At 54.5% G+C, this 12,537-nt stretch overlaps 2 pseudogenes; one reads left to right on the top strand and one right to left on the bottom strand.

Moving 5' to 3' along the window:
* LOC138102438 (zinc finger protein 850-like) overlaps positions 1 to 7,217 on the top strand; it is a 385,524-nt pseudogene extending 378,307 nt beyond the window's left edge.
* Positions 1 to 12,537, bottom strand: part of LOC138102437 (uncharacterized) — a 705,988-nt pseudogene that overhangs the window by 89,244 nt on the left and 604,207 nt on the right.

Raw genomic sequence — 12,537 nt, 5'->3', positions numbered from 1 at the left:
CCCGATGCGCCTGCTGCATGTGCCCCTTAATGTGCACCCCCACTTTGTAGAACATCCGATATTCATGGCTCTGTGAAGTCTTTGTTTCCTTTGTTCTCTGTTTCACCACTTTTCCTTGGCCATCTCTTTGCCAAGAGCACTTTGAGTCCTTTAATTTTTCACAACCTCCTGGTCCTTCTGCTGAGAGAGAATCTGATGCCATCCCAGGGTGAAATGTGGCGTTGCTCATGGGAGTGGATTGGTGGGTGAGAAGGTCAGGAGCTGGAGCTGTGTGCTTGGTTATGATTTGGAGGACAGCTTGTAATCTAATGATGCATTGAAATGATCACTGGGTTCTCTGGCACCTGGTATGAATTTGTTTGGGTTCCCAGGGGCTGCTCCATGGTGTTGTAGGATTTGTTCTGGTGGCCGTTCATCTTTTCCCCATTTTTGGGTGCTCCCAAAAATGCCAGGGATGCATGAATTGACCTCTTTTCTCTGATTAAATCATCACATCCTTGGATTCCCAAGTGATTTCGCTGACCTTGTGGCAGCAAAAGCAGCGCAGTGGTCAAACGCACCCTGTATAACCCAGACAGTGCCAGCAGATGTTGGAGTGGGGAGAGGGATGATTCCCCCCCGCTTTTTTGAGTGAAGTTCTCCCAACATTCTCCGTTTGCTGTTTTCCTTTGCAGCTTCAGGGATTTCTGTTGCAGAGTCCGAGATGCTCAGTGTGGGCTCTGCCTTTAGCGATGCAAATTCCGTCTGTGCAGGGAGGCAGAGCTTGGGGTGAGGGGCAGAGGGAATCAGCCCAATTCCTCTGGCACGCAAGGAGAGCCTGGGACATTGTGCACCTTTCCCGCAGCAGAGTTAATTTGCATTTCTAAAGCTCCTCTGCTGGCTGCCTGGAAGGAAGCTTCTCTTCCAGGGCAGCCATCAGGTGACTCACCTATGGGCCCTCCTCCCCCCCCCCCATAAGCTGCTCCTTTCCCTTTTTTTTTTTTTTCATGTTTTTTTTTTAACTGTTTATGAGTTAAAGGGTCTCCTTTAAAGATCTTCCAGTTTTGCAAAATGTAACCTACAGGTGAACATCGAAAAACCCATTGCAAAATTCGTCCATCACTAACAGCCATGCACACACATACATAAAAAAACCCCATAACTAATAAAGATTTTCGCTATTTCTTTTCCTGAGACTATAAATTGACTCTCACACCCCTGGCCCAGACCCAACTTACAATGTCAAAGTAGGATTATTAAGAAAAAACCTTCTAATGATGTAATCTTGTCACCAAAACTGCGGGGGGGGGGGAACAAAAACTCTCCAACAACCTTTTTAGTGTTAGAGGATCAAGGCTGAAGAAAATGAATGCAGAAGCTAAATTTTTAGCAATATAACATTGAATATTTATTAGTAGAACAAAGGCAAATCACAGCCTGGGGCGCTTGGCAATGTTGCCAGAGGCGCCCTCCATTCATTTTACTGTGGGCTTAAGTACTCTCCTGAACTGTTACATATTCATTAACCCAGAAAGGAATTTACACTTCCCTCCCCTTTCCCCCTGTCCCGTTTCTGCCCCTTCCCCCAGCAGGACACCGCCTCAGTCCTCTGGATCGCTTCAGAACTGCAGACAGGCCCCCTCTCTCCGGTGCCTCCGCAGTCTCCAGCCTCATTTGCAGCTGCCAGTTCCCTTGGGCGGTGTGAGCTCTGATGAGGTAACAATCTTCCTGGGATGCATGCGGTTGATCTTCTTTGTTTCTGTAAGATGTCTTGGTTCCTGGCTCTGTAGTTTCTCAGCTCAAAAGACATTTATTACCATGTGTTTATTAATACATTTCTTAACATACTACAACTATTTCGAAGTTACAGTTATCTTAATCTTGTTTCTACTTAACTACATTTTACTGTAACACTCTTTCTACACAATCCATCATCACTTCTAAATGTTTGAATCATATATGTGAAAGACAACATTTATCATTCACTCATTTATCACACCAGGGTAAGGAATTCCAAACATGGATTCCAGGGGAGATAACTGAGTATCTGCCCTGGGTCTGGCTCTTCTTCTTGCCAAAGCCAATGGCAGCAGCCGTACCCGTGGCATCTTGGTTTCTCTCAGCAGCTTCAGAAGGTGTTTCTTTATTTCCCCATTCATTCTTTCTACCCGACCCGAACTCTGGGGGTGCCAGGGCGTTTGGAGGTCCCACTGTGTTCCTAAAGCAGCCAGAATGGCCTGAAGGATCTTTCCTGTAAAATGAGTTCCCCTGTCTGAGTCCATTGCTTCCACAATCCCATATCTTGGAATTGTTTGTTCCAAACATGCTTTAAGAACTGATGCAGGGATTGCTGAAGCAGTCGGAAATGCTTCTGCCCCGCTGTGAGCTGCCATGCTGTTAGCAGAAGATATTGAAGCCTTCCTGCTCAGGGCATTTCAGTGCCAGGCTCTTCCAGGCACCCCCAGCTTGGCCCTTTGAGCTGAGCATGCGGGCGCTGAGCTGCGCTTTGTCTCCTTCCCTTTCCTTAAGAGCAGCGTGTCTTGTCACTCTTTTCCCTTCTGCTGCCCTTGCAGACCCATCCCTAAACACCTTTTCTCCCTCAGGCCAGGGAATGTCTGGTCAATCTCTGCTAGGCCGGCTCTGGAGCTCTGTCACTTGACTGCAGCCATGGGTTTCTTGCCAGCCCCGTGTCCAGGGCCGTTCAAACAGGAGGCTGGGTTCAACCCTTGCCCTGTCCTCAACTCTGAATCCTCCTGTTCCATCCAACAAGTTTCATTCTGTAAGAACCCAGCGCTGCTCATCCATTTAGAGGCTCCTTTGGTTAACAAAGCTTTACCTTGATGCCAGGCTGGAACAATGAGAGATTCTGCTGCTGTCAGTTTTCAGGCCTCAGTTCCCATTAAAGCCGGGGCTGCACAATTCTGCAGACAATGAGGCCACTCTCTGACCACTGGGTGAAACATTTGAGCCCAGGAATTCCTTTGGCATGGCCCTGTTTAACATCCACATGCAATTCAAATGGTTTTTCCCTGTCTGGGAGGGCCAGGGCAGGAGGCTCAGTTAATCTGCTTTTGAAGCCTTGAAAATTGTGCTTTCCTTCTGGTGTCCATGATGGGGTTTCTTGCCTGGCAGGAGAGGAGAGTTGTAGGGAGAGATGCCTGGCTCCAGAAGCGCTGCCTTTAGCAGGGACTCAGTAAGAGGCTGTAACCCCTTCCTTGCCTCCCTTGGAACAGGGTATTGCTTTTAGACACCACTTGTCCTGGATGCTTCAGAGGAATTTGGAGAGGCTCCATATCTGATTTTCCCTATTTCCCTGGGGCTGCCCACACTTCTGGGTTCCCTTCAGCAGAGGCCTTCGCAGACATTTGACACAAAGGTCCAGCAGTATTAGCCTCTGTATCTCCTTTGACAATATGAATTTTTATTCCCACTTTAGCCACCAAATGCCTTTCCAGTAAATTGCAATCACAATTAGGAACAAACAGAAATTGATGCATTTCAACCCTGTGGATGCTAAAAGGCAGGAGCAGAGAAATTTTCCAGCTCTGTAGCATTTGTGAAGTTTTCCTTTTTCATGCTTTAGCTGAGAAACAGAGAAATCCAGCTTCTCACAGCTTCTCTGTGAAAGCCTTCATTGTCTTGCAAACTGGATGGACAACAGTTTGCAAGAATGTAAACTATGTTTACACCTGCTAGTTGTTGTGAAAACTCTAAAATTGTTTCCAGTCTTGTGAGAATTATATTTGGAAATGGGTGTTTTACTGCTCAGCTCATCACCTTGAGAGGTAGTGAATGAATAAGCCAATCATGTAATTTCTTTATTGTAAACTACACTATAAAAGGTGAGCTATTAATTAAATGAGGTCTCAGCTCTGTTTTAGCCATGTCTTGTAACCTGGATCTATGTCGTGATTCACCGTTCTCTAGGGAATAACAGCGACACAAACCCATCCCCCACATCTACTGATAGTTGTTGAATAAAACACCCCTGCTCGTCTTTCCCACTTATTCCCTGAATAATCAAGGAACTTCTTGACCATTTCCCCCCTTAGGTGTCAGATTCGGAGTGGATCGAGAGGCCCCTGTGTCCATCAGGAGCGGCCTCGTCTCGATCCAGACGCGCCCTGAATGTTCTCAAGGGCTCTGGTGCGGTGGGTCCCTGGTCTGCTGGGAGCTCTGCCAGCCCTGACAATCCATGTCCATGTGGGGTGGACTTGCTGGTGCTGAGGGTGCTGCTGTCTGTGCTTGCAGTGTCCTTCTGGCCTGCAGATGGACCCCTGATTCCTTGCCAGGGGCTGTTTGGGTGGGCTCTGCCGTGCCGAGGAGGGCAATGCCTGTGCCAGGTGCTTGTGGCCGCCGCCGTCCCCTGGGTGCTGGGGCCCCCTTGGGCCCTGCGGTTCATCCCTGGGGGGCTGTAGAAACTCTGCCATGGCCTTTGCCTTCACCTTGGCCTTTTGCTCATCCCTTCTTGCATTGCCCTGCTGAGCCTTTCTGGCCAAGTGCTGCAGGGGCTTCTTGTGCCTCTCCTGCAGCCCCCTCAGTGCCTGTGGGTGCTCATCCTCTGACAGCTGCTGAGCTTTCTGCAAAATCATTCGTTTCTCCAGTGACCCAAACAAGATCAATAAAAGAAAATCCTGATCCTTCCACATCCCGCAGCCTCCTGGGGGCCGGGGGCCACTGCCGGCCCTGCCCGGGGGTGTTGGGGTCAGGCAGTGCCCGGCGCTGAGCCCCGGCTGCCCCACAGCCCCGGCCCGGCCCCACAGCTCCCCACAGGCCCCCAGCCCGTGCTGCCCTGTCCTGCTGCTCCCCACCACAGAGAAACACCCTGATCCTGAGCTTCTTTGTTTCCCTGTCCTGGAACGCAGGGATATGGAAGATCTGGATCAGCTGGCAAATGTTGAGGATAAGATGGTGCTGAAAAGCATCACTGTCCTCACTTTTTTCTCTTCCTCCTCTTTCCCATCTTCCTTTTTTTTCTTACCACATAGATTCCTCCTGCTGCTGTTTGCCTTAACCATATTCCTGCACACTCCCTTCAACCAATCCCTTCCCAGCACACCAACACCATCCGTCCCCTGTTGCTGAGACCCCTTCTCGACTTCCCTTTTTACCCCTGCTGGGTGTCCATGTCCTTAATTAGCTCTGGGACAATGTGCAAACTGCGTCAACATTGTTCCCTTTTGTATAGGAAACGATGTCCATGGTTCTGTTCAGGCTTTGTTGTTGTTCTGGAAGTTGAGGAATTGAGCAGGAGCTTGGCTGAGCAGCAGTGTGTGTCAGTCAGTGCCATTTTGTGGAGCTGCTGGTTTGTGCTGTCACTTGCTTGTGTGCAAGTGCGTGTGGCTGTGTCCGAGCAGATTCAGAGCATGTGTTTGTAAGGAGGCGTTGGTGTTGTTGGTTCGCTGGGGGTGCCCGGTTTTCGGGACATCCCCCCTGGAGCAGGGTGTCCCCCCTTGGTGCAGGCGCGGCCCTCAGGCAGCGCTCAGCCAATCAGAAGGCGCGGCGCTGGTGACTCAGCAGTTGCCAGGCAGAGCCGCAGCGCCCGGCGCTCCCCAGCTGGAGCCCACGTGTGGCCCGGCCGTGGCGCCCCCCGCCAGGGGAATTTGGGGAGGTGGGAGGGGGGGAGCGCCAAGGCCGGGCCGGGCCGTGCTGTGCTGGCAGAAGTGGCTGCGGCGGGGGCCGAGTGCGGGCAGGAGCGGCCGAGAGCCCAGCGCTGCCCCAGCCCGAGCTGCCGCAGCTGCATCGCTGCTCGTGCTGTGCGATCCGAGAGCTCTGGGGGGCAGAGCGAGCCAGGGCTGGGTGCTGGGCCTGGGGGGAGGAGGAGAAAGGCTGGAGCGGCAGGGCTGGAGACCAGAATGGTGAAACGATGCCCGTGGGAGCAGCAGGTGGGATTCTGCAGGAGAAGGAGTAGTGTGAGGAAGAGGAGTGTGAGGAAGAGTAGGGATACAGGAGGAGGAGCAGGAAGAGGAGGCACCGCAAGGTTCCAGCACTCGCTGTATCTGCAGCCTCCCCCCAGCCCCAGGAGCGTTGCCCCCCCCCCCATCCAGCAGGTGATCAGGGAGGGGGATCCACGATTTTCCCGGGGGTGAATCTTGGTGTTTCTGAGGTTTCTTGGGCTCCATGTTGGTGCTTTGGTATTTTTGTGGGGGCTGAATGTGTTTATATTTTGGAGGGTGTTTTGTCTGAATCCTGATGTTTTGGGAGTTTTGGGTCTGTGTCTTGATGTTTGGGTGCATTTTGGGCTGAATCTTGGTGTTTTGGAGGTTTTTACAGACACAAGATGCCCGGTGATGGACCTGGGCAGAAGGAACCCCCAGCCCAAGGCGCTCACCCCTTGTTTTTTCCCCAATCCAGGATTTGTCATTCCCAAGGCGTGGCTGAATGGAGGAGGAGGAAAAGCTTCGGAGATGCCGCACGAGGAGGGGCTGCAAACGCAGCCTAGAGAGATCCAGGGAGGAAAGAGCCCCCCTGTGCCGGGAAGGCAGCCGGAGATCCAGGGGGAGCTCGGAGCTGGGGGAGAAGCCTCAGGGTGGGGAGAAGCCCCACAAGTGCCTGGAATGTGGGATGGGCTTCAGATGGAGCTCCAATCTGATCAGGCACCAGAGGATCCACACTGGGGAAAAGCCCTATGAGTGTGGGGAATGTGGGAAGGGCTTCACCAGCAGCTCCGAGCTGATCCAGCACCAGGTGGTCCACACCGGGGAACGGCCCTATGAGTGCTTGCAGTGTGGGAAGAGCTTCGGGTGGAGCTCCACCCTGAGGGCACACCAGCGCACCCACACTGGGGAGAGGCCCTACGAGTGTTCTGAGTGTGGGAAGAGGTTTCAGAGGAGCTCCAGTCTCCTCGAACATCAGCGCGTTCACACGGATGAGAGGCCCTTCCGCTGCCCCAACTGTGGGAAGGGCTTCAAATGCAACTCCAGCCTTATAAAGCACCACCGTATCCACACTGGGGAGAGGCCCTACGAGTGTCCCCAGTGTGGGAAGAGCTTCTCCAGCAGCTCAAGCTTGACCAAACACCAATGGAGGCACCACTGAGGGAAGCCCTGCGAGTGCCCCGAGTGCGGGAAGAGCTTCGTGCGCTGCTCCAGCTCCATCCCCCGTGGGAGGATCGGCGTTGGATGATCCCCAGTGACCCCCGTGGGGCAGAGCCCTGGTGACCCCCCTTCCGGGTGATCCGCGCTGGGTGGGGGGAAGGTGTTGGAGAGATTTCTTTGCCTTCTCCTTGTGCTGCTGGGATTTGGTTGGTAATAAATTCCCTCCCTGTGCCCAGGCTGGGTCTGTTGTGTCCGTGCCGGTGCTCGGGGCGAGATCTCTCCCGCTCCTTCTCTCAGCTCCTGGACCTTTCCTTGTATTTCCTGTCCCTGTGCAGTAGCAGAGGGCAGGGACAGAGCGGTTTTGGTGTCTCCCGGCATCCAGTAAAGGCCATCTTAGTCCTGGGCATTGTGAGGGGCTTGTGGGGGTCCTCCGTTTGCTTATTTAAACCACACGGAAACGGGGGAATTCCTTTTGTTCCAGCTTGCCTGCCGGAAGATGGAAGGGGGCCTTGGAGGCTCCGGGCCCCGCCGGGTCAGGGCCCCTGCACCCCCTCCTTTCCCAACGCCGCAGCACAGACCCTGTGTCACTGCTGGGGGGGAACTGTCCCAGAGCCGCAGGCAGCTAAAGCCAGCCATGGAGTGCCACACAGCTAAACCCATCCGGCGCGGCTCCCTGGCACCGGCGGGTCCCTCTCCTCTCCACGCGGGGCCGGCGGAGCCAGCGGGAGCCGGCGGAGCCTCCTGTCTGCAGCCAGCACACTCCGCGCTGAACTGAAGAGGACACCACGCAGCCAGCAGCACAAAGGGAGCCAGGCTTTCTCCACCGTAGAGCCCGAACAAGAACACTCTTCAACGTGGCGGCTTCGGAGCCAGAGAGAAGAGAAAGTGAGTCCTGTGGGACGGAGCTGGAAATGGCGACGGGAGAAAAGAGGGCGGTGCCGCGATTCTCGCGCGCAGCTTAAAAAACTTCCTGCAGGCCGTGGTAAGAAACTGTAATATCACAAACTGTTTGTCTCTTTGATCCATTTGGAGTACATGGAGGGATGGAAAGTTAACCTATGGCCCATGAAATTTAGGAAAAGTGCCTGTGCCAGGCTATATAGAAGTATTGAGAGGCTTTTAGAGACCTCCTGTCACAAAAAAAAAACCAAACAACCCTTTGTGTTCAGGCCAAAGTAATTCATCCTTACAAAGTCTAATAACCCCATGTGATGGCCCCTGTCTGGCAGTGTGAAGGAACTCTGAGATTTTTCAGGGCAGAGATGTTTTACACCACAGCAGATTGTTTCTTTCCGGGCGGGTCTGCTGTTGGTGGCACTTTGGGAACCACGTGATGCAGAAGAAAACCCTTTTTTCCTTAAGCATAACAAAGAGACTTTTCAAGAACTGCAACACTGACTAAAATCCCATGTTCTGCTTCCTTTTGCGAGTTGGGTAAAAGGAGGGAAGTGCTGGAAGAGAGGGGAGGTTTGCTTGAATTTCTTGTTAATTCTTTTTACTTTTAATTCTGTTGGTAATAAACTTTTTCTTTGTACAGCAACTGTTTAAGTTTGAACCTGTTTTGCCTTGCAGCTCTCTAGTTTTCCTCAATATTTTCTTATTTCCTCTTATGAAAAAAAGCAGATTTTGTGTGCTTGATGCTCAGCTACGTCAAACCACGACAGGCAGAGCCCTGGTGCCTCCTGAGTGATCCATGTTTGGATCCAGTGTCCTGGGTTTGCATGGCCAGGCTTTGGAAATAGGGGGCCTCCAGGGGTGGCTTCCTTGAGCAGCTTCCAGAAGCTTCCCCCGTGTCCGGCTCCTGTTCCGCCCCGCCCCTGAAGGCGAGGGTGACCCAGGGTCTGGTTCATGGCTCCCCTGGGGCAGATTAGAGTGAAACAACAGTGAAAGATCTGTGTTCATAAATATATCTCTGTAGGGTTTATTTCAGAGCAGTTTGGTTGCTGTGTGAAGGGGGTTTGGAGCCCTTTTGGTTACCATCCCCAGTAATATTAAAAGCATAAAAGTAACACTTAGGAAACGTGTAAGGGCAAGGAAAGTAGGAGAGTAGAAGGATACACAGTCAGCAGCCCTGGATCAGCAACAAAACTTTTGGTTTTGGTTGTTCCAATGTCGCTGTCCTTGGTGTAAGTGATGGTGCCAGGCTGGATCCCGTGGGGGCTGGGGAAGCCCCGGAAACTCCAAGTTCGGTGGGTTAATACAGGTTCAGGTTTGGGTGAACACCCAGGTACCTCCCCCAGGGGAGTTTTGCAGTGTCCGATGTCACACTGTGGATCCCGGGGCACTTTGGGGGCTCTGATGGTTTATGGCCCCTTCTAAGACATGGCCCTGCCCCTCCCGGCAGCGCAGCTGAGCCAGGCATGGCCCATGCGAAGGGATGGGTGGGGAGGAACCCCCCATGAGACCCCCAGGGAGGGACAGGGGTTTGGGGACCACCCCCATGAGGTTCTGCCGCACCGAGAGCCCCAGGGAACAGCTGAAGAGATCAAGTGATGGGGAAATGAAGGGACTCTCATGGGAAAGAAGAAGCTGAGAAGCAGAATACCAAGGCAGTGAGAAATAGATGGAGAAGGACTGTGCCACACTGGACTAGAACCAATCCTGTTTTCTGAAAAGTGCGTGCAGAACGCGTGGACGAAATCGAGGGACCAATCAAGAAGTGCGTGATCACATGCACAGCAGCTGCAAAATGCATAAGTAGAGTGCAATGGAAACAATAAAATGTCTTCTGCGGAATCATATTGCTTCGTTGTTCAGAAGTCCTGAGCTCCCGCATGCTGGTGACCTCGCGACGTGATAAACGCTGCGATAATGAAGCAGACCGGACCCTTTGGATTCTGAAGGGGGTCTGTGGAGTGAAAAGGCGGGAGGCCCCGGTCAGAGCCTGCCACGGCTGGACCGTGGAGGGGGAGTCGGAGAACGGCTCCATTGGAGTTGGGGGAGCCGAAGAAAGCTCCTGGGGAAAGAAGTCCGGAAAACGTACGCTGCAGTGGGTGCACCCGAAGAGGTGAGAGGCTGGGGGCTGGAGGATGGGGAAGGGTCTGTCGAAAGAGGAGCAGGCCACGTTCAGGGTCCTCCAGCATATTCTCTTTGAGAGAAGCATGACCTGGAGGTCTTGAAAAGACTGTTAAGATGGGGTTGGGAGAGAGGATTTTTTGCCACCAACGGGAGTGTTCTCAGCACTCTTGAGTGGGAAAGGCTGGGAATCACTCTCTGGGACGCCGTAAGCAATGGATTAAAAGAGACTAAGGGGCTTAGTACGCTATGGAAGTTAATAATAACGGCGCTGAGGCAAATAGAGGCAGAAAAAACAGCTGCGGTAGGGGCAGCAGCCTGTCTAGAGCCAGACCGTCCTGCGGCTGCCTTTCCCACGTACGCCCGAGAATTCTTTGGGGGAGTAGACCCAGTTATACCGTCCCTGCCTTCTGCACCCGCGGAGACGGAGTTACAGGCTCCGCAGCCTGCGCCAGAACCAGAGAAAATGGAAGTGGATGAGCTCCCTCTCCGCAAGCACCAGAACTGCCTAGGAGGTGTCCCGTGGTGTCCCCCGAAGAGTTAACTTTAGCTCTGGGGGGGCGTGTGTGTCCCCCGCTGCCCCCATCGCCGTCTGCCTCACCGCGGCTTAGCCAGAGCGGGGATTCCAATGCGAACGGCGGGTGTTCAAAGGCAGAGCGATTGAGCCGCTTTGAGAACACAAGCGGCAGGAGAAAGAAAGAGAAAAGCGGAAACCGCTGCTGGTGGCGGAGGGGAGAGAGAATCCTGAATCAGCTGCTGAATGTGTGTCGCGGTGCCGAGTCTTCGGTCCGCGTTGGCCGCGGGGATCGCGGGCCCGGCTCCCCGGGGGGGTGGCCCCGGTGGGGGTCCGTCCGCCCTGTGACTCCTGCCGAGGAAACAGTTTGGCGAACAGAGAAGGGGGAAAACCGCGGGAGCGGGAAGGGGATGCGGGGAAATTCCAACCGGGGCAAAAGCTGGAGCGGAGCTGGGGAATGCGAAGAACGACTGATCCCCCGGCTCAAAGGCCGGAGCGGAAAAAAGAGAGTCCTGCCCACGGCTCCCCAAGCAGCCCTGCTTCCGACAAACCTGCTCGGCGGTGGCAGGGAATCATACGGGAGGCTTTGATTGAGGGTGAATTTATTTCACAAGCGTTCCCGGGAATTGCTGCCCCCAGTAATCCGAACCAACGCCAGTGGGCAGGGCTCAGTTGGAAGCTCATCCGAAAAGGAGAAAAAGCTGGGATGCAGTATGGATTAACCAACCCGTACGTGCAAACTTTGTTGCACCATATTTTTACGAGTGGTTTAATGACTCCGTTTGACTGTAGAAAGCTGGCAGAAATCTTTTTGAAACCCACACAGAGACTGCTATGGCAAGCGGGTTGGGAAAGGCGTATGGATGGTGCCATGATTGAAAATCTTGAGTTCCTGCAGGAGGGTGCCCCAAAACCTCCTCAGTGACGGGACCCCTTCAAACCTCTTCATCCCAACATGTGTCTGTCTCATTCAAGATCCCATCCCAGCCACCCTCCCTCTCCCAAATACAGCCTCGTTCTTAGGGGGCCAGAGCTGCTTCAGGAGGCATCGGTGAGTGCAGAGGATCCTTTATCCCCCTCGTGCAGCTCCAAGCTCCCGAGGGCAAAGCCCTGGTTTCTAGGGCTGTGCCCGCTCCTCAGATCTGTCGGATTTAATACCCAAGTGTGGCCGGGACACGGCCCCGGGAGCTGCACTAATGCCCGGCGGTGCCCGGCAGGGTCTGAGGGGAGGGGAGTTCGTAAGGACTCCCCCCGCACCCATCGCTGCGCACAAAAAGCTTTTTTAGTGCATGGCAGTGATTTTTCGTGGTTTCTGGGCTCGGCGGGGCCGAGGCGGCGGCAGCGGGAGCCGCGGGGCCCGGCCCGTGGGGGCGGCCGGAGGTGAAAAGTGCGCGGCGACCCCAGCGCGGTGCCCGAGGGCTGAGCGGAGCTGGTGGGGAACAACCCCCGGAACCCCCCGGTGCCCGAGGGCTGAGCGGAGCTGGTCGGGAACAACCCCCGGAACCCCCCGGTGCCCGAGGGCTGAGCGGAGCTGGTCGGGAACCCCCCGCTCGTCTCCGCCGCTCCAAGCCGCTTTCCCGGCTCCGGCTGCCGCCGCCGCCCGGCCCCGGCGCGGTCCTGCGGGGTCGCCGCTCGAGGCGCAGCTGGAGGGGCTCGATCCGGGCCGCGCCCCGCCCGTCCCTCGTTGCGCCTCCTTCAGGGACACGGGGCTGCGGAGATCCCCGGGTGAGGCTCTTTCATTGCATTTTATTCTATTCTCTCTATTGTTTTTTCTATTCTCACCTCTCACCCTCCTCGGCGCTGCCCTTCTGGCCACACCCGACAGCGCCCGTCCCGCCGTGCGGCTCTTGAGTGACACCGGGCGCCGCGGACATCCCGGTGCAGTTTTTTAGTCTATTTAACGCCATTCTCTGGATTTTATTCTACTCACCCTCCGCCCGTCCCTCGGTGCAGCTCCTTCAGACGCGGGCGGGGGAGACGCCTCTCGGTGCG

This window comes from Aphelocoma coerulescens, unplaced genomic scaffold, assembly GCF_041296385.1.
Source record: "Aphelocoma coerulescens isolate FSJ_1873_10779 unplaced genomic scaffold, UR_Acoe_1.0 HiC_scaffold_75, whole genome shotgun sequence".
NCBI lineage: Eukaryota > Metazoa > Chordata > Aves > Passeriformes > Corvidae > Aphelocoma > Aphelocoma coerulescens.
Note: the sequence above shows the minus strand (reverse complement) of the source record. Positions and strands in the feature narration are given on the sequence as shown.